General features: G+C 36.3%; 1 long non-coding RNA gene across 3 annotated transcripts in view; it reads right to left on the minus strand.

The window, feature by feature from the left end:
* Positions 1–27,403, minus strand: part of LOC143646659 (uncharacterized) — a 207,237-nt gene that overhangs the window by 141,079 nt on the left and 38,755 nt on the right. The window contains exons 1-2 of one of the 3 annotated variants that reach the window (XR_013157565.1): positions 18,880–19,095; positions 17,786–18,017 (exon numbers count right to left, since the gene is read on the minus strand). The exons of the other annotated variants lie outside the window; for them this stretch is intronic. This is a non-coding gene — a long non-coding RNA (uncharacterized LOC143646659). Of the gene's footprint in view, positions 1–17,785; positions 18,018–18,879; positions 19,096–27,403 lie in introns of those variants that run through there. 3 annotated transcript variants of the gene reach the window in all.

A 27,403-nucleotide genomic window follows, 5' to 3' on the forward strand; every position in this document is an offset into this window, starting at 1 on the left:
CCTCCCCAAACCTTTGTCATACCAGAGTGTGGTGGGCCCCAAAGCTGTACCCCTGAGGAAACTGCATCAGAAGCTCCACACTGTGTGTATGTGTCGGGCAGGAGGAGAGAGAAACGTCACTCAAACAATCTAACCAGTCATTAATCAAATAAACAAACAAATAAAAAAAATAAACTTCGGAGTGAGGGAATAGTACCCAGAAATGCTGCAATATATTATCTAAAATTTCCAGTTTCCAACAACAAAAATTTGAAACTTGCAAAGAAATAAGAAACTAGACCTATGCTGAAGAAAAACAAAATGTATAGAAAATGGTATCAAAAGAATAAAATACCTAGTAGTAAATTTAAGAAAAGAGCACAAACTTATTCTCTGAAAACAAAAAAAAGTAAAAAAAAATTTTTTTGAAAGAAATTAGAGAAGATCTAAAGAAATGGATCAGGAGGCTTACTATCCTTAAGATGGCATTATTCTCCAAAATAATCTATAATTCATGATAAGAATCTCAGTTAGCTTATTTAAAGAAACTGACCAGCTGATGCTATAATTCATATAAATTGCAAAGGACCCAGGTTTTCCAAAACAATCTCAAAAAAGAAGAACAAAGTGGGAGGGCTCACACTTCTTGATCTCCAATTCAGCAAATGGTGCTGAGAAAATTGGATAACCATATGCAAAAGAGTAAGGGTGGACCCTGACTTCATGTGACATCCTGTACAAAATTTAACTCAAAATGGATTAAAGACCTAAATGTAAGAGTTATAACTATAAAATTCTAGAAGAAATCCTATTGGAAAACCTTCCTGACCTTGGATGGAGCAATGGATTCTTAGCTGTGACACTAAATGCATGAACAACAAAAGAAAAAAAAAATTGGACTTCATCAAAATGAAAAACATTGTGCTTCAAAGTATGCTATTAACAAAGTGAAAAGGCAACTCAAAGGATGAGAAAAAACGTTTGTAAATTCATGAATCCAAATTGTATATAGAACACATAAAAAGAATTTACAACTCAATAGTTAAAAGACACTTTTAAGAATGGGCAAAGGATTTGAATGGACATTTCTCCAAAGAAAATACATAAATGCCCACAAAGCACATGAAAACATGCTCAACATCATTAGCCACCAGGGAAATATAAATCAAAACCATAGTGAGATATCAACTCACACCCACATCCTAGTCACTCTAGGATGACTAGAATAAAAAGTAAGATAAGTGTTAGTGAGACTGTGGAGAAATCAAAACCCTCCTACACTGCTGGTGGGAATGTAAAATGGTACAGACACTTGAAAACAGTTCCATGGTTTCTCAGAAAGTAAGATGGATTTACCATACAACCCAGAAATTCCATTCCTAGTATATATCCTAGAAAAAAGAAAACATGTACCTGCATAAAAACTTGTACCTAAATGTCTATATCATTATGGACATTATTCACAATAGCCAAAAAAATGGAAGCTAGCCAAATTTGTCCATCAACTGATTAATGGATAAACAAGCATATATAAATGTGTGGTATATACATGATAACATTATGCAGCCATCACAAGGAATGACATACTGATACCTGCTGCAACATGGATGAACTTTGCAAACATTATGCTAAGTAGAAAAAAACAATCCCCAAAGACCACAAATGATGATTCAATTTATATAAATGTTCAGAAAAGGCAAATCTATAGATATAGAGAGAGTAGATTAGTAGTTACTTAGGGCTGCATGGGGAGGGTGGAAGAACAGATAGAGGGACAATAACTAAGGGTACAAGGTTTCTTTCTTCTAACGTAATTTTATTGATGTATATTCAAACACCACATACCATTCAAAGTATACAATCAGTAGTTCACAGTATCATCATATAGTTGTGCATTCATCATCATGATCATTTTTAGAACATTACATTACTCCAGACAAAGAAATAAGGAAGAAAAAAGTAAACCCCAAACACCCATATCTTCTTCCCCACCCTCTCTTATTGACCACTGGTATTGGATTCTAACCAATTTTAAAACTTACAATAGAAGTTAACTAAGACAGTGTAGTATTGTCAGAAATATATATGATGTATATATATATATATATATATATATATATATATATATATATATATACACACATACCAGTGGAACAGAAGAAAACACCAGAAGCAGATTCACACAAACACAGGTAACCAACCGTTTTTTGTTTGTTTGTTTGCTATACAGTTTCAAAATCATTATCAAAAACCAGTGCTACTGGGTTACAGGTCAACAACTTCAAGTATTTTGAGTATTTCCTCTGGCTATCTAAAATACCAGACACTAAAAAGAAATACCTATAGAATAAATGAGTTGTTAGTCATAGTCATTTGTTACATACAAGGTTTCTTTTTTTTGTTTTGTTTTTTAACATACTTTATTGTGAAATATGACACATATACAAACAAGTGGAAATTTCAAAGTACATTTTGAAAAGTAGTTATAGAACAAATTTTAACATCTGTATGGGTTACAGTTCCACAATTTCAGGTACTTCCTTCTAGCATAGTTTCTTTTTGAGGTGATGAAAATATTCTAAAATTTACTGTGGTAGTAGTTGTATATATGTGAATGTATTAAAAGCCACTGAATTATATACTTCAGTATTATAGAACACTTAAGCTACCATTATTTTTAAGGAGCTGCTCCATGTCTTCCCATTGTCTGAGAATTACAAAGCATAGTCATTTTATTAGATGCCCCATTCTATTGGGCCTTCCATGCAAATTATAGTTATGGGAAAATATGGGTACTGTTCTATCAATGATTTCTTAGTGTGATAATGGAATGAACTGAGTCTAATCACTTGAAAGTCATAGCAAGGAGGCAGGCTGCAAAGGAAAGTAGAAGGACAGTAAGATGTAAAACTCTCAAAGAAACCAAATCTGAAATAGTGACTCTATTCCCTAAAGAAATGGGTTGTAGTATATAAGTACAAATTCTCAGGAAGACTGAGTCTGTGTGGATTTACAAGCAGCATTGAGGAATTAGTGGTAAAAAGAAAAATAGCCACAGAACTAGAAAGTAAGAAACCAGCTGTATTAGACAGGATTCTCTAGGGAAACAGAACCAATGAGGCGATATATGTAAATATGAGGTTTTATAAAAGTGTCTCATGCAACTGGGAGGAGGCATGAGTCCAAATTCCATAGGGTAGGTAGGCCGTGAGCTGACAGCTCCAATGAAGGTCTTCAATGAATCCTGCAAGAAAGGCTGGCTGGCTTGAAGTAGAATGAGAGATTCTCTCTTTTGGCCTTTCCTTGAAAGCCTTAGACTGATTAAATATCATTAACTGTAGAAGACACTCTCCTTGGCCTACTGCAGATTTAATCAGTCATAGATGCAATCAATGTGCTGATGATTTAATAAACCAGCTTTCTGGTTTATTAACCAGCCATGAAATATCCTTGCAATAACGGTTAGGCCAGTGTTCGCTCGACCAGACAACTGGGCACCATCATCTGGCCAAGCTGACACATGAACCCAACCATAACACCTGCCATCCAAAAAAAACCGAACCTGAAATCTACGCTTCTGCTAGAAATTGATGTTTACTGACACTTGGAGGGTAAAAGTCTCAGGATTCAGTTTCTTCATCATACCATGATGCTAAGGATAGTTCTCAAAAAAAAGGTGTAATTTAAGATAAAGAATGTGAAAGCATGTTGGAAGCTACATAACTCTTGATATTAACAGTAATTATGTTTTTTTATTATTGTTATAACACCAGCAATTTTGTGTTCTCATACCATGTGTATTAGCTTGTTAACTTGCCAGAATGCAATATAACAGAAATGGAACAGCTATTAAAAAGGGAATTTATTAAGTTGCAAGTTTACAGTTCTAAGCCCACAAAAATGTCCAAACTAAGGCATCCAGGTAAAGGTACCTTAGTTCAAGAAAGACTGATGGGTCAGGAACACCTATGTTAGCTGGGAAGTCATGTGTCTGGCATCTGCTGGTCTCTTGCTCTTGGGCTCTGTTGCTTTCAGACTCTGTTCCTGTAGTGATTCCTCACTTTGCTTCTCTGGGGCTGGCTTTCATCTCCTGTCTTCCCTTGGCTCTCCCCAAGTTCTGGCTTGCTTAACATCTCATGGTGACTTCTGCTGGGCTCCAAGCATCTCCAAACATGCATATCTTTGTTCTGTGAAGCAACTGTTCTCCAAGTGTCTACATCTGCTCTCTCTGTCAGTTCTGAGGTTTCTGTCATTTCTGGCTTTCTCTGAAATGTTTCCTCTTTTAAAGGACTCCAGTAAATTGAACAAGGCCCACCTAGAATGGGTGGAGTAACATCTCCATCTAATTAAAAGGTCACATCCACACTTGGGCATGTCATATCCACATGGGGATAATCTGATCAGAAGTTCCCACCCCACAGTATTGAATCATGATTAAGAGAAATAGCTGCTTCGGCAAAATTGGATCAGGATTAAAACATGGCTTTTCTGGGGTACATAATAGATTCAAACTTGCACACCATGTTTTATTTAATGTCTTGGTAAGGAAAAATATTTTTTTAAAATAAGCTGCTTCTTAAAAACAATTTTTACCAACTGTGCCAGGGTCAGAGGTTTATGGAAGAGCTAAAATTATAACTCCTTACTCTGAGCCCAGTGCTCATTCCACTCTGCTGAGCCATATTTCAGCATGTCTACACAGGATTGGGATTACAAGGAAGAGAGTCAGGAAATATGAAACATGGGAATCCTCTTAAATGGTTCTTCCTAAAACAATGCAATGAAGGCAGAGAATTGCATATAAGGAGGAAATTTCACCATCTTATTGCTACTCTTAAAGAGACAACTTTCTTAAGTGTAAGGATTCTGGAAGAGTGTGGAACGAAAACGAGAAATAGGCAGTACAATGCTAGTCCAAGCTTTACCAATAATATACAAAGTAGATTAAAACTAGAAATATTTATTCATTCACTCAACATATATTGATTGATTGCCCACTGTGTACCAGGCACTGTTCTCTTGCTAGGGACACAGCAGCAAACAAAGCCAACATCTACTATCCTGGCTTCCACATGGCAGTGAAAAGAGGCAGACAGTAAACTAATGTGCATTATGTCAGAGGGTGATACATGTTCTGGAGAAATAAATAAGGCAGAAATGAGGGAAAAAGAATATTTAGAGGTGATTTGCAAAGTAAGTGACATTTGAGAAAAGACTTGAAGGAAGTGAGAGGGTGAGTCATTCAAATGTCTGGAGAGTTTTCCAGCCACTAAAGGAAGAGCCAAGGAACGGAAGGGCACTGAGGCTGAACGGTGACTGGTGGGTTCCAGCAAGAGCAGGGGGGTAAGTGTGGCTGAAGTGCAGTGAGAGAAAGGGAGAATGGGAGAGACAAGCTCAGAGAAATGACCAGAGTCCAGAAAAACTGGGATTTTATTCTGGAGGATCTGAGTAAGACAGTTACTTATTTGTAATTATGTATAATGTGACATATATAAACAGAATTACTCTGGTTGTTATATTGAGAATCGACTTCAGTACCAATGGCTGATACTTAGATGCTTAGGAAATCAGTTGGAAATGCTGATTAATCATCCAAGTGAAGACGCCAAGTAAGCAGTAGACATGGCTTAAATTACAGGCTGGAGGACTGGGTGTGATATAGGAACAGAAAAAAAAAATCAAGAGACAGAAGTGAGAGAAAATGAACCAAGAACTTGAAGAGTGAAACATTTGCTTCTGAAAAGGAATTGTTGTGTCCTTGTTGGAACTCCATCATGTATTTATGATAAGTGAATAAGAAAATGCAACAAAGTATCAAAACAAAATAATTCAATCATTGGTACATTTATTACACTGATTATAGCTTCTATAAACCTATCCAGCCAAGAACCAGAGGGACTTGGAATGGAATGTGCAAGTTTGGGTGAACTAGAATCATCACACAAAGTTGAACAAGTCGACTTCTTACTTCTTTTTGGATTTTCTCAAGCTGAACGTAATATTAAGCTCTTGCCACCATCTTTTCTTGCCACCATTTTTTCTGTAACTGTGCAGCAATGATTTGATGAAAACAATTTTGGATGTAAATTGGTCTCTGAACCCAGATATGAGCCATAAATTCTCCTGGTGGAGAAGAATTACAGTTGAGTTATCACCACTGTAGGTTGAAAAAGAAAGCAGAGGAGAAAATAAATGAAATCTAGAACCCTCTACCTGGATACCTTCCAAGCTCACCACTACTCCTAGCTCCCTCACCGCCACCTCCAAGGCCAAGAAAAGTAGAAAAGATATGAGAAAGCTGTTTCTAAGAAATTGAGAACTCTATTTTAACCCTAAAAAAAAAAAAAAAAACAACTTCCAGTAAGAACTTTTTCTCACATATCAGAAAGAAAAAATAATGTAAATTAGACAAATATAACACAGGGAAATTTAAAACAACAAATAACCAGATAGCTCAAGAGAGTTAATAGTGATGGATGATCTAATAGACATGTGTAATTAAGACTGTCAAAGTATAACTGGAACACATTTGAGGTGAGAGCCTCAGTATTGGAAAGGGTGAGTTGAAGTAGTCAAGGTTCTAAAACCAGGAGAAAACAGAATGACAAAGAAAGGATCACTTGGGAGCTATAAGGGAAAGTAAAATTGTCAAGGTGAAAGCCCAAATGTGTATGCAAGCAACAGGTGAGTTGAACTGAAAATCTGTTTTTTATATCTGTGTACCCATAAGTCTGCTACTGGATCCTTAGGGTTTTCTGAACTCATCCCCACCCACTCCTTCACTGTCTACCAACATTACATGAAGGATTAAGATTCCTCCACACTACTTGGTCTATGATGGGATCGAGACAACAAAAGAATTATACTTCTCCATGCTCTCTAGTTTAAATAACGTGGGAAAACCAAAAGAATGAAAATCAATTTTACATTTTTGCTCTTAGTAGGACATGTTGAATTGTACTCTTGAACTTCAAGCATTTCTTTTATTTTATCTGCTCATGCACCCCCTCTTCTGTCTTGAAGAAATGAACTGTAACTTCCATAGTTACATGACCTGGAAATTTCCAACAACAAGTCACCCACAAATTCTGGACAAAGCATAAATATATAATTTCAATGCATAACTGGCCTCATAGATAAAAAAATATTTTCCCTGAGAATTGTTAACTTCTATTTTCCTCTCACAGGGGTTTAAAATTGGAATTAATCTACAATGAAGACAAGAAGTTGACCTAAAAACTCTTATCTATCTACAAGATAATTTATCTTCCCCAAACTAAAAAATGAATATGAAAGTCTTCCCATGGTAGCAATAACCAAGAGTACCTGGTGAAAAGAAATGCTATGCCTCCTGAGAAAGGCACATCTCCCAAACACACTACTCATATGATGCTATACCTAACTCACTGATGAAAATGACTCAAAAGTATAATTGTAAGATACATGAAGAAATGATCTCCATGAGCCCCCCCCATGAAAGTACATTAGGAGAGAAATTTTGAAATAGGTACATGAAAATAGAAGAAAGAAAATGATGAATGACAATTAGGAAGAACAGATGAAGCTCCATAAAAAAACTAAGTGTCGGATGTGGTAAAACATCAAATAGAACTTCTAAAAATAGGAATGTATCTATTGAAATAAAACTCAATAGATAGGTTACACAGCTGATTAGAAAGAGCAGTTAAAGATAAAGTAGAAGAGATATAAGCAAATTAAACAGAAAGTAGCACAGAAAAGCCATAGGAAGGAAATCAGGAAAGGTTAAGAGATATGAAAAATACAAGGATAATGGTTAATCTGTATCTAATGGAAATTTCAGAAAGTGAAAATAACCAAGTAAAAATAAATGTTCAAAGCTAAAATGCCTGTTAATATAGCTAAATTGTTAAAAGAACAAAACCTTGGATAGAATAGTGAGTCACTCCTAGAGATGCTGAAGTGGATTTGTAGAATGCCAAATTCATAGGGAAATTCTTTGAGGCAAACATCAAGTAAAGCAAGATTATCTAAATGTAATGGCCATTAAAGAAGGAAAGCAGCTTTCTCAATAGCAAAAGTAGAAGCCAAAACGCATATATCCAGAGTGCTGAGGTAATTCAAGACTAAGAGTGAAGACATTTTCAGATCAAAAGTCAAAAGAGTTTAAAACTATCAAAACTTACAGAAATAATAATGAAAGTTATACTTCTGACAAAATTAGAACGTACAGAAAAGAAGAGCAGGATGCAAGAAAGAACAATGAGGGACCTAGAATAGTCAAAACAACTTGAAAAAGAAAAACAAAGTTGAATTCACTCTTCTGAATTTCAAACCTTACTACAAAGGTATATTAATCAAGATAGAATGATCTAGCATAAAGGTAGACCTATAGATCAAAGCTACAGAATAGAGTACAGATATAAACCCCTTACATTTACAGCCAATTAACTCTCAAAAAGGGCATGAAGACAATTCAGTGGGGCAAAGGATAGTTTTGTCAACAAATGGCACAACTTCATAGCCACATCAAAAGAAGAAAGTTGCACCCTAGCCTCATACCATATATAAAAATTAATTCTAAATCGATCAAAGACTTAACTGTAGGAACTAAAACTATGAAACTCTTAGAAGAAAACCCAGAGGTAAGTCTTCATGAGATCAGATTTGGCAATTGATTCTTATATATGATACAAAAAGTATGAGTAACAAAAGAAAATATAATTTGGACTCCATCAAAACTAAGTGCCTTTGTGTTTTATATGACAATATCAAGAAAGTGGAAAACCAAGCCACAGAATGGGATAAGCTATCTGTAAATCATTTAATAAGAGACTTGTATCAAGAATCCATAAAGCATGCTTACAACTCAAAAATAAAGACAAATAACCAATTTAAAAATGGGCAACAAATTTGAAGGCGTTTCTCCAAAGAAGACATGCAAATGGACAATAAGCACATTAAAAGAGGTTCAACATCATTAATCACTGGGAAAACAGAAATCAAAATCACAGTGGGAGATCACTTCACAGCCACAAGGATGGCTAAAACAAAAAAGATGGACACTAACAAGTAAGGATGAGGATGTGGAGGAATTGGAACTGTCACACACTGGGTGTTTTCAGATCTGGCAATCGATTCTTACATATGATACCAAAAGCATGAGCAACAAAAGAAAATATGGATAAACTGGATTCCATCAAAACTTTTGAAAAAGGAGTCTGACAATTTCTTAAAAATTTAAACATAGAAATACTAGATAACCCAGCAATTCCAAGCCTACCTATATACCTAGTCTACACATAAAAACTGTTAATGAATGTTTATTGCAACATTATTCATAATAACCAAAAAGTGGAGACAACCCAAACATTCATCAACTGATGAATGGGAAAACAAAATGTGATATATCAACAAAATAAAGTAACACTCAACCATAAAAAGAATGAGATACTGCTCATGCTACAATATGAATGAGCCTTGAAAACATTATGTTAAATGAAAGAAGCCAGACATAAAAAGCTACATATTCTATTATTCCATTTTTATGAAAGATTGATAATAGGAAAATCTATAGAGACAGAAAATTGATGAGATATTGCCAGAGGATAAAGGGGTGGCAAGTTGGGAGTGACTACTATGAGTGAAGAAAAATTCTTAAATAGTGATGACTGCTGTATGTATCTGTGAATATAGTAAAAATGACTAAATGTACACTTTAAAGGGGTGATATTTAAAGTATGTGAATTATAACTCAGTAAAGCTGTTATTTAAAAACAACAAAGAAAATGAAAGAATGGTGAGCAAAGAATCCAATAAATGTGTATAAATAGAGCAAACATAAATTGTATAGAATAATAAGAAAATAAGTAATTTGAGATATCAAAAAATTTAAATATTAGGCAATAATAATATGTTATTCTATTGCTTCACTGTATACTTTTTCCAAATAATTTAACAACTTAAAATTTTAAAGCTAACCCCCAAAATAATAGAAATAAAATATCAATCATCTAGGCCAATAGAGAAGAACGCAATGTATAAATCAATACATTTTTAAAAGTCATCAAAATACTTAAAATAAAGGGTCAAAAGAGCAAAGTAAAAAAGGAAGAATATATTACAATAGTAGAAATAAATATGCACACATAAGATGTCTTTTATAACTAACTAGAAGGGAATCAACGTCACAGGAGGAATGACAAGAGACTAGCAGATTTTATTTTTAAAAGACATACATCTGGACCCTAAACATTGAAAAAAACATGTGTAGAACAAAATATTTTAGGAATATCTCAACCAAAAGAAAGCTGAGACGATTCTATTAATAACTACAAAATAGATTTTAAGGAAAAACTATTAGTAGCACCAAATACTTAGCTTTTAATTTTTGCGTGAAACACATAAAATTTTTTAAAAGGCAGCATTATATGGAGAAATTAACAAACAAAATATTAGCAAAGGCTTGCTAAAGGCTTCATACCTGATGAATAAAAATTAACAAGATTTCTATGACAAAATTAATGCATGATCCAGAATTCTGAACCTGACAATGAAAGAGTACTTATTCCTCTCTATTATGCACGTCAGACAGTTACAATAATTAGGCATAACACACAACAAAGAACTACTATATAATCCTAAGCAAATTATAAATTTAACAAAAAACACTGAACAAAACAGGTGTTAGCTAAGAAATCATTACAGAAATCTGAACGTATTTAAAGTTGAGATAATGAAAATAATATATTTTAAAACTATGGAAGGCATAACTAAGGGAAAGAGGTACATCCTTAAATGTTCAAAAGAGAACTGAAAATTAATAATCTAAGCATCTGACTCATGAAGTTAGTAAGAATAAATACTAAATTGAAAGAAGGCAAAAGGTGGGAATGAGAACAGATACAAATGGAAAATAAAGCAAAAAAATAATACAGACAAGTGAAAAATTTCTAGTTCTTTACAAGGCAATAAATAAATACTCCCCCCCCCCAGAAATCAAGAAAAAATTACATCATATAAGTGCACCAGAAAAAGATTATTAGGATTGAAAGAGGAATATTAATTACAGACAAAAGAAAGAACAATTGAAATACAAGGAGCCCAGAATAGGAAAGAGGTCCTTTAATCCTGTATAGTTTAATGTAATGCCTGGATACATCCTAGAGTATATTAAGTAGATAATCAAAAAGTATTGGCAAAGTCCCTTGAGGGATGGGAGAAAAAATATGGAACTATTAAACTTTACCGCCAGGAAATCCCGATATTGTGTCAAACTTTAGGGACACCCAAAACCATACGCCATACCCTTGATCTTGAGACTTACTCTTGTGAAGCTTATATAGGTAGCGGAGAGGCTTAGCCTACGTATAGCCTAAGAGTTACTTCTGGAGGACCTCTTTTGTTGCTCAGATGTGGCCTCACTCTCTCTAAGCCCAACTCTCCAAGTGAAATCATTGCCCTCCCTCCTATGTGGGACATGATATCCAGGGGTGAAAGTCTCCTGGCAGCATGGGAGATGACTTCCAGGGATGAATCTGGTTCTGGCACTGTGGGTTCATCAATTCCATCCTGACCAAAAGAGGGAAAAGAAGTGTAACTAAACTAATAAAGTATCAGTGGCAGAGAGAATTCAAATAGAGTCGAGAGGCTACTCTGGAGGTTGCTCTTACACAAGCTTCAATTAGACCTTGTTACCTATCATAACCTGCCAACCCCCAACCAGGACCATTCCAGCCAATCCTAAAGAACACCTAGGGCAATATAAAGATTCCACAAGGATTCCACGCACTAGAGTATCTTTCCAGAAACCTACAAATCTAGATGGGTCCCTGGACCAGATAAGTCCTGAAACTTAGAGGGCCAAGCCTCTGCAAAACATCAGATAGTTTCATCTCCCTGCCCCATATAAGTGACAGACCCTTCCAACATGAAATAGTTAGAACAGTCATAGCCCAAACATGCTCTAAAGAGAGGGACAGAAAGACCAGAGGTGATGGTGGAGTTACACAGAGAAGATAGGATTTAACAAATTAGTATGATTGCTGAATCATTAAACTGGTATCTCTTTTAGTCTCCAGTATCTTAGAGCAGCTAGAAGTAAAAACCTAAAATTGTGGAATTTAGGTAACTCGTGTCAAACTCTGAAATATGTTCTACAACTAACTGTGGTGCTATGCTTTGAAATGTATTGCTTTTTTTGTATATATGCTATTTTTCACAAAAAAGAAAGAAAAAATCGATTGTGGTGATAGAAAAATATTTAAAACATCTCGCCTTCTATATTCTGGAGTAGCTAGAAGGAAAAATCTGAGAGGATCATACGGTAGCCCATAACAAACTCTAGGATCTGTCCTGTGACGGTTTGTTGAAGAGTGCTTTGAAAACTATTGCTTTTTTATTTCTTTGCTTTGTATATATGTTATACTATACAATAAAAAAGTTAAAGCAACAACAGCAAACATAAGCTTCCAGTTCAGGACCCAAGATGAAAGCGATTACCTAAACCAGCCCATAGACATTAAAAACATTCAATCAATTCTTAAAATCTCTACTATTCTTTTCCTAAGGAGCAAACAAATGAACAAAATAAAACAACCTATAATATCTTTTGGACAAGCTCAAAAATAATATTTAAGAAGAGAATAAGCCCAATTTTATACAAGCTTTTAAAAACAAAGTCTAGATTTACCCCAACTCATCTCATGAATTTGTCTAACCTTGTTCTCAAAACTGGAAAATAAATAGTACAAAAATAAAATTATATTTCTGATAGATGAAAAAAGGGTGCATTTGTGTGTATAATTCTTTTAATATATAAAAAGAGCTACAATAATTTCACTTCATGTATCTACCCGGTTAGTGCCTGTTGGATAGTCTGGCCACATGACTTGCCTTAACAAGTGGAACATTACTTAATGTGATTCAAGCAGAGACTTGAAAATACTTATGAATTGGGGTTTGCTCTCTTGCTCCTCTATGAAACAGTAAGATGGCCATGTGTGGAAGCCTGTGCCAGCTTCCCAGAGGACAATAACCCCTATATAGCAGAGCCAAGTTGTTGTAACTAAGGATCCTCCATCCCAGACCACCTATTCTACCAACTGCTCTGTGTGAACAAAACCATTCCAGATTATCAAGCCACAAGCCAATCTGCCCCTGATCAAAGACGGATGAGCACCCAGCAGAGATTCATGGAGCTGGCCCAAACCAGAACAGCTTAGGATCATGAGCTAAATAGAATGATACTTTTAATCATTAAGTTTTGTGGTGGTATTTACACAGCAAATACATGTATACACACACACTAGTACCTACTCCACTCATTCTTTTTTTTTCATCTAGTTCCTTCTTTTAACACATATTTTCTGAAGGGATGCTTTGTGGGAATCAGTTGTTGCTTTTTAAAGAGGTGTTAAAAATTGAAACACGGGCGGGCCGCGGTGGCTCAGCGGGCAAGGTGCTTGCCTGCTATGCCGGAGGACCTCGGTTCGATTCCCGGCCCCAGCCCATGTAACGAAAACGGAGAAACAAAATACAATAAAACAAGAAAATGTTTAAAAGATGTTTCCCTTTCTTCCTCTCTTCCTTCCTTCTATCCTTCCTTCCTTCTCTCTGTCTTTCCTTAAAAAAAAAAAAAAAAAATTGAAACAGTTAAAACAAATAACCTCATGAATGAATGAGGCATTACCTCCAGGAAGGCAGTATAGTCAGAAGGGAGGGGCATAAATGAAGGAGGCACAGGGGCTTCAAGTGTATTTATAGTTTTTGTTTGGTTGTTGTTCTACTTTGTAAGCTGCCAGAATGTGATATACCAGAAATGGAACAGCTTTTTTAAAAGAGGCAACTTATTAAATTGCAAGTTTATAGTTCCAAGGCTACGAAAATGTACAAATTCAGGCACCAACAAAAGGTTACCTTGCACTCAAGATAAGCCGATGAAGTTCAGGGTTTCTCTTTCAGCTGGAAGGGCACATGGTGAAGTCTGCTAGCTTTCTCTCTCGGCGTCTTGTTTCATGAAGCTCTCCCATGAGCATTTCTCTTCTTCATCTCCAAAGGTCTCTGGCTTCTTGGGTTCCCGTGGCTCTAAAGCTTTTTCCAAAATGGAAAGGGCTCTAGTAAGCAACCCCATCCTGAATGGGTGGAGACACATCTCCACGGAAAGCATCTAATCAAAAATTACCACCCACAAATGGGTACATCACATCTCCATGGGAACAATCAAAAAGCTCCCACCCAGCAATATTGAATGGGGATTAAAGAGCATGGCTTTTTGGGGGTCCACAAATTCAAACCGGCACAGTTGGTTTTTTGGCTATCAAATGATCTTTTATTGAAATATTTTCCTCTGTAGTTCTTAACGAGCTAGGCAATTCATTGCTCCACGCTGATGTCATCTATGATGTTACAAGAGTGGCGACCACCCACACTGCAGCCCACAGATGGGGCAGTCCCCAGACTCTCTTTAATGGTTCCAGAGAATTCTATGAATAATGATTGGTGCTGCATCTGTCCAGCAATGTTGACTATCCATCAAAAGTGATATTTCCACTGTGACTAATGTTTCTCACTTCTTTCTGTCTCTGGGTGGTTCCTCACAGGCTATGAAGATCAGGGCAGAGGCAGAAGGTACCACCTCAATCTAGGTGTTTCTGTTCTGAATGGTCAGTTTCACCGTAATCTTTAGACCTTTCCATCATCAGTTGCCTTGGCAAAGTCATCACTAACCTTTTCTGAAGACAGACCAAGGGGTATGATTTTGAGGGCCAGGCCAGATGTGGCACTGGTGAATCTCAGGTATATGACTTTGATCATGTTGGGGTCAAACTTGGGTGGCATGGGGCAGGAGGCTGGTGTCAAGTAATCGGATGCAGGACAACAAAGAAAGTTGCACCCTGGCCTCCTCCCAGTAGAAAGCTGTAGTATTTTAGTTATTAAGCTGGGTAAAGGGTACGTGATCTATCAATTTCTGTATGTGTGAAATGTTTCTGTGAATAAAGATTGATTAGCTTAATGCATATATAAGTTCCCTATGTAATATCCAACTGAAAATTTGTAGCTACATCACTAAATTTTTAGGGTCCAAGAAATACCAGTCTCCACAGAAGAAGCAGGAATGGGGATGAGGTTAGTGAAATCCTCTGTTTCCAAAGCCTGAATTATGCATACAGATTATCAAGATATTAGAGTTCATGTTTAGGTTTTAAGATGGTCTGAAGAGAAGCCACTGCCATTTGTTCCTTGTGAATAATCTTGTCCCAGTGTTGACTTCTGAGGCCCCAGGTTTTCTTCTGCTGCCATATTTGACCACTGCTGTCCCTGCTATATGGCAGCCATCCACATTCTCTGCCAGCAGGGCTCTTATTGCTGGAACAAAATAAATGATTACAGTACTTGGTTCAAAATCCACAGACAAGACGTTACTTCTGAAAAAACAGGACCTCCTCAGAAACAAAGTCCCTAATTTGAATGGAGCTGGTCAGAGAAGAAGGTGCCAGTCCACTTTTTTTTTCAGACATAGAATGCCGACTTCCCACTCTGCCCCACCAGAATCCAAGTTTCAACAACAGGAAAGGGAATATTGCCATTCTCAATCTATGGAGAAACATCAGTGGAAAACAAAATAAACTTGCTTCTTGAAAACCAGCTTTTATTCATTCACATAATTGGAAATACCCCCTGGTCATGATCAGTATCATCTTTGATGTGGCTGTGGCATTTTGTCTGCACATCACTTTGTCTGCTCATCACTCTGCCTTCCGAAAGAATGGGGATGCCTAAATGAAAGCCGTCTGCTAAGGCTTGGAAGAAATGCTTAACTATTGAACACAATGTCTTAAAACAGAAGCTATGTAGATTTCCCCACTGATACAGAACAATAGCTCTCAAGACCTCACAGAGAAGTCTCAGATTCACTGCACAGGTCCCGGAGGGGAACATGTCACTGTAGCTCATTCTGGTACATCTTGGCAAAGTGCCATGCAAATTTCAAGGAAATTTGATTCAGGCATTGGTTTAAGAAATGCATTCAAGTTTAGAGAAAATATTTCCTAGCATTACTGTTGATCTCTTAACTTAACTGCGTAGACAATAGGGACCACTAACTTCATTTGATGGTTTAATGTCCTTTGTCTGTGGGCTGCTCAGAAAACAGTTTCTCTGTCCTTCTTTATGCTTTATATCTCTAGGGTTCCAGTTAAAAGAGAAGAAGGAAATGACCTAATAATTTCTCTCTCTCTCTCTGCCATTCTTTCTGTATCTCTCAAACACATAGACACATAACATATACAAAAACACATATGCAGATATACAGGAATCAATATTTTTAAAAAGACCTTAACTCTCTTCCAAAAATATCAGAGAGGTCAAAACAATGGGCCTTTGATTAGAATCTAAAACTCTAGTAATTTTCCCATCCATCTAGATATATCAGAGCAGCCACAATTTTCAATTTTTGTGCAGCATGAATTAGTTAAAATGAATTCATTTTGACAAATTCATTAACTTTCTCCCCTTTCCTTCCTTCTATTTAGTCTCATTCTCTTCACTCTCTAGTACCCCAACCTGCAATTTTATGACATTTCCCATGAAAGAATTCTAGCCACTTCCATTGAAGGCAAGACCAACCAGAGATAGAACCTACATAAATGAGTTCTGGGCTTCGCTTCTCCCTTCCTGCCACTCCAATTCACTGTTTTACAGCAGCTCAAAGACTCCAGATCTCTCTACTGTTGACACTACACTCTTAACTTTCTGGGAAGTTAAATTACTTGTCCCTTCAAACTTCATATAATTTCTTGTGTTTGTGTGTGTATATATGCAATATTAATCATAGTTATATATTAGGAGAAAATAATTTTATTTCATTTTTGTTCATTTTAATTTCTCTTACCACGACATTAACAAATGCGCTTTCCTGGTTCTTCAACAATAAAAGATGAAAGCATAAATACTTAATGATAAACTGCCATAGGTATTCTCATTTAGGATTCTTCACATTTTTATGAGTTGTTTAACTCCATTAGTTAAGGTAATATCAAGCTGCTATAACAACAACAATAAATGAAAAATGTATAATGGCTCATAACCAATGGACATTTATTCCTATTTCTAAACTATTTCCACCACCCTGACTGGTGGACAGCTCTGCTTCAAGTCTGGTTCAGAGACTCAATCCTCTTTGATCTTGTTCTTTCAACATCATCCATTCAAGCCAATGAAAGAGGAAAAAAATATAGAGAACCACACACATGGAAGATTTTTATAGGACAAAAGTAGCAAAGTAGCAAAGAACATATTCCATTCTCTTGAATTCAGTTATATGACCACTCCTAAATGTACGGGATGCTGGGAAATGTGGTTGAGCTATGGGACTGAGAAGTCAAATCTAACTTGAAGATCAGATAGCCAATCTATACCAAATTTTCTTTCTGTTAGGGGAAATTCCTTTAACTATTCAGTAAAGATTGGTTTGGTAGCAACAGGTTCTTTTAGTTCTCCTTCATCTGAGAATATTTTTAATGCTCCCTCATTCCCAAAGGTTATTTTCATTGGATATAGAATTCATAGTAGACAGATCTTTACTTAAGTACTTAAGAAATGTGCCATTTCCTTCTGGAATCCATGATATCAAATAAACATGCTGTCATTTGAATTGGTACTCTCCTAATAATAAGTTGTTTCTCTCTAGATGCCTTTAAGATATTTTCTTTGTCTTTAGATTTCAGAATTTTTAATTATGATGTGTCTTGGCATATATATCTTTGGGTATATCCTATTTGAGATTATTCAGTCATAAATATATAAACTGTAGTTTTATGTCTTTTACCTAATTTGGGAAGTTTTTAGATATTATTTCTTCAGATCCCTTTTCAGTCCTAATCGCTCTCTCCATTCCTTCTGGGGCTCTGATGATCTAAGTATTCACTCTTCTCCATTGTCCCGCAAGTCCATGTTCATTGCTTTTCAGACTATTTTCTTTCTGTTTTTCAATTCAAGTAAATTAATTTGATCTTTCCTCAAATGTGCTGATTCTATCCTCTGTTGTTCTAGCTTGCTGCCTGTTGGAATGCAATATACCAGAAACAAAATGGCTTTTAAAACGGGGAATTTAATAAGTTGCTAGTTTACAGTTCTAAGGCTGAGAAAATGTCCCAATTAAAACAAGTCTATAGAAATGTCCAATTTAAGGCATTTGGGGAAAGATACCTTGGTTCAAGAAGGCCAATGACCTTCAACATTTCTCTCTCAGCTGGAAGGGCACATGGCGAACATGGCAATGTCTGCTGGCTTTCTCATGGCTCTACCAGAAAAGGACTCTCTCCAAAATGTTTCCAATAAGCAACGCCACCTTCAGTGGGTGGAGAAACACTCTATGGAAATCATCTAATCAAAAGTTACCACCCATGATTGGGTGGGTCACATCTCCATGGAAACAATCAAAATGCTCCCACTCAGCAATACTGATTGAAGACTAAAGGACGTGGCTTTTCTGGGGTTCACCACAGATCCAAACTGGCACATCTGTCATTTCCACTCTGTGGTTGACTCCATTGACTGGATGTCTGCTATGCTCACTCTGTTAAGAGATTTAGATGCCTTATTTAAATCTTTAAATTATTCTATGAGTTAAGTATTATTTTTTCCAAATTTAAAACAAGGAAAACAAGTCACAGTGAGGCTAAATAACTTGTTGGTAAAGTACTAGCATATGATTTAAATTCCAATATGCTGTCTCCAAAGTCTTTTAACTACCACACATAGACTTGACTGGAATTCTTAACTCCTCCAGAACAATACTAACATTGGATTAACTTTTTCTATCAGCCTTTAATGCCTAATTTATGAATATGGGGCTTGTCTATTTTCCATGCCATGTACTATGAATGTGGATATAGATATGAACTAGACATGGTCTCTGACCTGGAGAAATAGCACACTATGGAAGTTTATCTCATGGCTGTTTTCTTTTTTTTTGTTTTTTGATCTGTTCATTTTCTTGACTGTATACTTGAGTAGTGCTCCATTGAGAGAGATTTGGGACTTCTTCACTATTGATGAAAGAGAAAACAAAAAGAAGTTGTTCACTCTAGTATGATGTTCTTCCATAATCATTTAAGAGGCCCATTACAGATGCTGCTTAGCATTGTCAATAAACCAGTATTTAAGGATTTATTCCTTATCCTTCCTCGTTTGTGTGGCCAGAAAGATACAATTCTGTAAGATACACTACTTCATGTAGCTTACGGGCACAATTAACATACATAAAGCACTTACAGTGCAGCATAATCTAGAACATATTTAAGTGACAAATTGTTCAGGGAGATGATACTACAAATGTAATGGAATAGTTTTATAAAAGATATCGTTTTATAAAAGGTTCCACAGGTGGAACCAGTAGGACAATTAGAAAAATTTAAATGATGCTTCTTTTCAGATGGTGCGTTATTCTAGGTCTGTTTTCTTACACTCGAAAGGGCATCAGAACCACCTGGAGAGTCTGTTAAAACATAGATTGCTTGAGTCCAACTCCCTTAGTTGGATTCAGGAGGTCTAGAGTTCAGCCTGAGGATTTGCATTTCCCAGGTCATGCTGATGCTACTGCTCCACTGGTCTATCTAAGCCATTCACACTAGCTGCCTGGGTCCTATTAGCAACTTGCACATTTCAGAGACCAATTTATAATACCTGTGCTTTGAAGTCTGGTTTTTCTTTCACTTTCTTGAATTTCATTACTCTGCCTTCAATAAATTCATTCTAATAACGAAATCTAGGTTATGCTACTTCAAAGAAAAATATGGTGGCGGAGCAGAAAATTGGCTTCCTGGATACAACCAACATTGGCCCTTCTATTTGGAAATAGTTCAATCTTTGACACTTTCATATACAAATTCAACATCAAAGTGAACTCCCAGGTTCAGTCAGATTTCTTCTTTCTAGTAAGAGATGAAACGTTTGTCTGCTGTCATTCTCTTAACATGATAATTAGACAGTGTGATAATACCATTTGCCTGGTGTTTATAATCCTGGATCATATGTTAATCATAAATATAGGTCACAGACTCAGTGACTTAATTACAACCTTAACTGATAGAGAAAAACCTCCCACTATCCTCAGGGTAGGAAAAAAGTCTTTTAAACATATTTTAAAATCAATCAATGATAAACACTTGAAAATATACTGAAATACTGATACACCATCTAGCATCATGATTTGAATATAGGCCAAAACACCCACCTTCAGGCCTTTAATGCTCCATTTAGCATGTTCTTTCAACTTTACATCACAAAACATTCTTTGAAATTTTTCAAAGTGCAGCTCATGTTTGCTCAATCCATTGACCTATTACTCCTCTTATTGGCACCATTAAATTATTAAGCAAATCTTATATACTAGGCTCTATGGTAGGTGGTGACGATGCAGATATGAATGAAATGTAGGAGATGAACCTGTGGAGACAGAAATAGACTTGTAAAAATATAAATTCAACAGCATTGTAGGTTCCATCATAGAAGTATAGCAGCTACACTCTGACCCAAAGAAAAGCAATTAACCCTATCTGTTTTCATATTATGTTCTAAAATTTTATATGAATTGATACTGTTTTCCTCCTCCAATGTAAGAGCTTCCATATATTCTCAATAAGTGCTCTCAAGTAAATGCTAAACCATTACCGATTTATACACCTAACGTTAAACCTATCCTACATATAGCCCAAAATATTTAGCAAACTTCTACCATGGTAGTTAGTGCATAGAAAAAGAGTCAAGTAGAAAATATTCTCAACATTCCAGTACTTTGAAAACTTAAAGGTATAGACACTTCAAACAAATGATATACATTAGTTTTGAAATATGGAAATAATTAAACTAGATGTGGTCTATCAGAGGAGGTAGGGGAAGTCAAATCATGGCCACATCTTTCTTTACTTAGGCTCTGTCCCCCCACCGCCCTCTCCATCCCTGGAGAAAAACCTTCAGGATTTCACCATGCCCTGATGGGGAAAGATTAAGAATATATAAGACCCAAAGGTTACTGATCCCTGGCTCCATTGCCGGTGGTTGTGTATATATGAACTAAGTCTTGCAATTCAGTCACTCTCTCCTAATTTTTCTATGGTATTAAGAAGTCTTATAAAAGATGAATACTTCTGGATATTGTTAAGCAATATTGTAGGCACTTCTGCTCTCTAGGTTGTGTCAACAAGGCAGCCAATACATATCTCATGGGGAGCAGTGGCTGAAATATTTCCATTTCTCCAGTGACAGATCCATGCCCAAAAAGGAACAAACCAGAGAAGCATTTAATTATTAACCTGAACCTGAGCTTTCTTTTCTACAGATGTCTGGGGTTTATATTCATGTGCTCAGTGGTCTCTCTAAAATTCAATAGACACATGATTTCAAGGGTACTCTAGCCATGAACAAATGGTATTACCAGAGCTGGTAATTTGTTTGATTAATAGGTAACTTTGAAGGTCTTATTTTTCTAATGGCAATTCACTTTGAAGTTTTAAATGCTATATGTAGTAATTCTTATGTTATTCTGAAATGGGAAATCCATTCCCTAGATAAAATAATAAATTCAGAGGAAAAAATTCCCTAGAGCAGCCAAAATTCATGTTCTCAAAAACCTTTGCAGCGATGTTTATTTATAATCTCACAAAACAGTCCCCCACCCTCCAACTGGGCACCTGTTTTGGTCTGCTAGTGGTGCTGGAAAGTAATATACCTGAAAAATGGAATGGTTTTTAAAGGGGGAATTTATTTAAGTTACAAGTTTACAGTCCTAAGGCCATTAAATGTCCAAAACTAAGGAATATAGAGAAAAGTACCTTGACTCAAGAAAGGCCAATGTCTGTCACCTGGTAGGGCATGGAGCTGGTATCTGCTCATCCTTGTTCTCCGTTCAGTTGTTTCTAATGCCAGGGGTTTCCTCTCTAAGCATATGTGGGATTTCACTTAGCTCCTCTGGGACACAACTTTGGTTTCTGCCTTGCTCAGACGGCACACAGTGATGTCTACTGGGCTCTGCCCATGTCCAGGCATCTGCTCTCTGTCACCACTCCAAGAATCTCTAAACGTCCATGTCTGTCAGCTCTGTAGCAACTATTCTCCAAGCAACTGCATCTGAGGTTTCTTCAAAATTTTTCCCCTTTTAAAGGACTCTAGTAAGCCAATCAAGATCCACCTTGAATGGGTGGAATCACATCTCCACCTAATCAAAAGGCTACATCCACAGCTGGGTGTGTCACATCTCCACGGAATTAATTCAAAGTTTCCACTCCACAGTATTGAATCAGGATTAGAAAAGAACATGGCTGCCCCGACAAGACTGGGTCAGGCAAAAGGACATGGCTTTTCTGGGGTACATTACAGCTTAAAACCAGCACAGCACCCAATATTTCAGATGAAATACACTGAAAATAAATTACTTTATGAAAGACAGTGAGTGTTATGGTCTAATGTTAGCACCTTTATTTCATTTCAGTTGCTTTGATTGTATATTAAAGTGAATGTGGAGAGGGACTAGATGAACATAAAGAACAATTTTCTTGAAAATCCAGTGATTCCTTATTGTGTTTCTATGTGTCAGCACAGGGTCAGCAAGAAGGAATGGCCACCAATTGATCCAGAGGAAAAATTTCATTCAATTTAATACAGGGCAAACAATATCATACATCTCAAAAGTTCCTAAGCCCCATATGTTCACCACTTGTCTCTTATCTGTGCTGCATCATATGAGCCTAGATTCAGATAGCTAATTGACAAATATTATCATCGCAGTTTCTGGCTGCAACATTATGACCAAAGTTTCCCAAATACATGAGATACATGAATCTCAGCTTTTCTATTTACAGTAAGATATTTTTACTTCATGTTTCCAGTTAGTTGTAGTCTTGAGTAGAGCTTAATGAGTAGCTATTGTGTAGTGATCCCTGCTATATGTCAGACAATATATAACATGTATGATGGCTAATACGTACAGTCATATAAAAATACTATAATCTTCATCTTACATATATCCTACAATGAGTAAATGGTGGAATTAGATTTGAAATGAAGTCTTTGTGATTTCAGATTTCACGATTTATTCCTGTTCATACTCAACTGTACTCCTCCCATACCTACAATTCCAAATTCTTAGAAACAGACTTAGTCATGCCACTGATAATCAAGGCCTTCTTTTCTTCATGGAGAGCCTTCTTTTCTTCAGAAACTATTCTTGTGATTAAGACTGGAAATCTCATGCATTTCCATCCCACTCTTCCCAAAGTAGGAAAGGAGATAAAAACCACACATTGCCTCATTATGAGCAATTGCACAAGACCACACAAGGGGTCATCTTATTAATAAATCTGCAAGTATGTCTGATCACATAAAAGATCAAATATGAGGGCTATTCTACCTATTACATACTTATTTTCTTCTTTGTGGAATTTGAGATTTAAAAGTGAAGTAGGTAGTAGACAAAGAAGGAGACATTAGACAAGAAAGAACTACTTAGGAAGTACGAGGTCTCTTTCATTTCTATATGTTGGGGAGCGAAAATTTATAGATTGTACAAACTGATGAACTGAGAATGGAAGAAGTCTTGAAGACATTGATGCAAGCTTAATTCTTGGATTGCAATCTTTTACCTGAATATCTCCCTCATTTTAATTCTCCGTGTATAAAATAAGTCACAGAAAAACATTTTCCTCCCTTCTTCCAGGAGTCTTGTGTGGGATCGCATGCTATCATCTGGATTATAAAATTCTGAGTTTTATAAAATAAAATGGCTACAACTGTTTAATGTAGTTTTTAATGAAGAACTGTGCAAAAAGACAAGGTCTGCAGTCTCAGAGAAGTAATTGTGATCTGATGACTTTTCTTAGCATTCTTTCTCCACCAGATTTTTACTGATAATGCTAAAGATGAAAAAACAATAAAACCTACAAAATGATCTCGTGGGTAAAAACATGGCTAGAATTCTGGTTGAATCACATAACTAGCTTTGTTATCATCAAAGAAGCCAATAACATCTTATCAGTCTCATCTTGTGAAGTTCTTGCCAAGAATTCTCCACAGGATTTAAGGGTTTATAAAAGGAGAGAGACTCCACCATACCTCTTAAGTCCCTCATTTTGTATCCTACCTGCATCTTTTGCTCTGGGCAAACTGGACACTTCGAGTTTCCGCCAATGTGCCATGTTCTCATTAACCTAGTATGTTTGTACTATTTGTTGCATAATGTTTGATGCTGGTCTTTTCTACTGTTTTCCCCCATTTACCCTCTCTTTTTGGATTTACCATCTGTCCCTGCTGTCCCTAGCCCTCTGACTAAGCACCTTGCTCTCTTCAGGACAGAATGGATAATCTCTTATAAAAGCTATTCATGATGACTTTGCCTCTCTCACTGGACAGTAAGCTCCTTGAAAGTAAATATTATTCTGTGTCTACTTCTCTATCTCAACCTATACAACAACATGTGCAGCACAAAGTAAATCTTTAAAGATTATTTGTTGGATAAGTGGAGATCTTATAGACCTATGTTCTGTTTTATTAATAAAGTCAGGGTTTCTGACCTCTCATTAGCAGAATCTGGGCACAGCTTTGTTTCTCCAAGAGTCTTATGGATTATAAGGACACTTTATATCTGGCAAATAATTGTATGCTGAGGCAGAAAAATCATAAACCTTCTCAGTATTAAAACGAAAAAAAGTGATTATATTAAGAAGGAAAATAAGTTTAAATTTATTTTAAATTTCTTAATTATCTTGGAAGGTAAAGAAAACATAGAGATGTTCTGCCCAAGGTTACAGAGTAAGTTCAGCAGAAATAGTGACACCCCTGCCTTTCCAGCTTTATGCCTCAATATGGCCCCATTCACCATATTGTCCATATTTCCACATGTCTCTCAGGAACAGTTTCCCTTTCTCCATATATATCTACTACTCAGCCCTAGCTCGGAGGAGCCCCATGGGGTAGTATTAGTCAACCAGTAAAAGCTAGATTGACTTTCTAAGCCTGAATCATGCTGGGATTCTGCTGAGGCTGCCAAGTTCCAACATGGTTCCTCTGGCTAAGACTTTTACTGTTGTACGGCTGAGACTACTGAGTCATTTCCACCCCCTGCTATGGCACTGCTTCAAACAAGATCTCACCTAAACCTCTCCTAATGGAGAGGAGCCACAGGATCTACTAAATGAAAGGCAGCTGAGCCTCGAACAGCATTGCTAACCTTCTTTGCACTTGCCCCTCTCCTTTCAAAATTACACTTTAAAGGGAATAATGCCCTAAAGGCTTGGTCTGGTTCATTTAATTGATTCTGATTTGTACTCCTTCTAGATCCCTAACCTATAAGAACACTTGAACTCAGGTGAAAAAGCACATCTCGCTGTAGAATGGAGAGTAAAAACGTTGGCAATATTTGAAGGAAAAGGGGGCCTAGTTGTACAGGTAAATTCATTTTCAGCACTTAAATTTTATCATTTCCTGTCCCTGTGTTACTCAGAGTGTGATGTGGGACCTCACCAGGCATCATATATTTGAAATATATGACCTGACCTGCTTGGGTGTCACAGTCACTATTCTGGACAATTTTAAACCCTGTCACCTCAGAGCAATTTCATTACCAGAAATTAAGCAAGTAGATTTTAAATATGGCAGCATACTAATTGTCATTTTTACTTAAATATGGCAACATATTATGGTCAAATAAAGTGACTTTAAATAAAAGAAACTCCCCTTGCTTCAAAAGCTGGTTCTTCTAATGTAGAGAAACTTGGTAGGATCCTGTTTAGTATCAGAAACAACTATAAATTGGCCTGAATATGTGTCCAATTAAATAGTTGTGGGAATAAATATTAAGGACACTTCACCTGCAGCTTGACTGTGATTTACTCAAGGTCTACTGAGTTTATTTAAGAGGAAGAGGATTATTTTTGTTTAGTTTGTTTTGACTATTTTATTAAATTACCCTATATGAAGTTTGGGGATCGGAAATCTATCAAATCTAAAGTATCAGTTAATTCTCCCACCGAAAAATAAAGAAATAAAGCCATAAATGGAGTAGGAAGAGGTAAGAGTTCAACGTCAATCTTTTTGACACACTGAATACAGACACGATAATACGGTACTAGGAGAAGCAAACATGAGGTTGGAATGTTTGAAACAGTTGACTAATATTTTACCAAAAACAACTGCAGTTACGTACATTCAGATTACTACAACAATTATTATTTTAAATTCTAAGTTTCATACTCAAATTATTCAAGTTACAGCCCAATTTCTTGCTAGGATCTTCAAACACCTTGACATCTAGATGATGCTGAGTACCCAGTGCATGCCCTTTGAAAATTTAAAACCTTCCCAAGGATTACTAAGATTATCTAAAGGGCCTTACATTTTGAGCAGAGCTCCAGCTCTAAACAGCAGCTTTTTAAATCTCTGAATCATTTAACTGTCTCTTTTAAAGTGAGTGTCAGCATATGATAGTCTTAATTTCTCTGTGGCATCCATCTAGATGATATGGTCAATGGTAATACATCAGTTCTTACCTAGATTTATACAGTTTGCACCCCATGCTGGTACCACAACATAAGGTGGTCACTTTGCTCTCTGGAGGACTAAGTGTACCAAAGAAAAGTGGTATCAGAAAAATATTAATAAGGAAAGGTAGTTGTTCCTTGGACTTGGTCTTCAAAGACAAACTTCTATTGGTACTTGTCTTTAGCCCTTTTCATTACTGTCCCTCATCATCCAATAAACTTCTCCCATTGAATAAATAAGAATCACAACAAATTTATCCTCATTGGTCTTATGTGTAGCTATGTCCTGTAACAAGATAAAGCTTCTTCAACCCACAAGATATTGTTCCTCCAAGACAACTACTGTATTCTCTGCAGCTACTAACTGGGCTAGGATTACAATCACATTTTTTTTTTAATTTGTTTTTTAGAGATGACAGCTTGTAATATTCATACCTCCTGGGGAAAATCAAAACATGTGTCTCTCACATGGTAATGAGTTAAGCTAGTGGTCTTCTATTAGCTTACTTTTAATAGCAGAATCTTTTCCCCAAAGTGAAACTCCAAAATATAAAGATAATAACAGAGGAACAAATATTTTAGAAGCAGAGTTAGGACCCTGATGCCTTGTGCATTAGGCTCCCCACATCTTTGTTCTCGAAAGTAGCTCTGCATACTTTAACCCAAGCATCATAGTCCCCGGAACTCAGATAGAAGGCAAAAGGACCAAACTAAAAAGAGTTCAAGAGAATAATTTAAACAAATGGTTATTTTTCATAAGAGTCCCATTATGTGTCCACAATTCATTGCTAATATAATCCACAATTTAGACATTCAGATCCTGTAATACTTATCTAAACATAAGAATGACTGAAAAGATAGACAAACTGCAATAGCATGGCCGTTTCTACCCTAATCTGCATTTCCACTCTCCA

This window comes from Tamandua tetradactyla, chromosome 1 (assembly GCF_023851605.1).
Source record: "Tamandua tetradactyla isolate mTamTet1 chromosome 1, mTamTet1.pri, whole genome shotgun sequence".
Classification (NCBI taxonomy): Eukaryota; Metazoa; Chordata; class Mammalia; order Pilosa; family Myrmecophagidae; genus Tamandua; species Tamandua tetradactyla.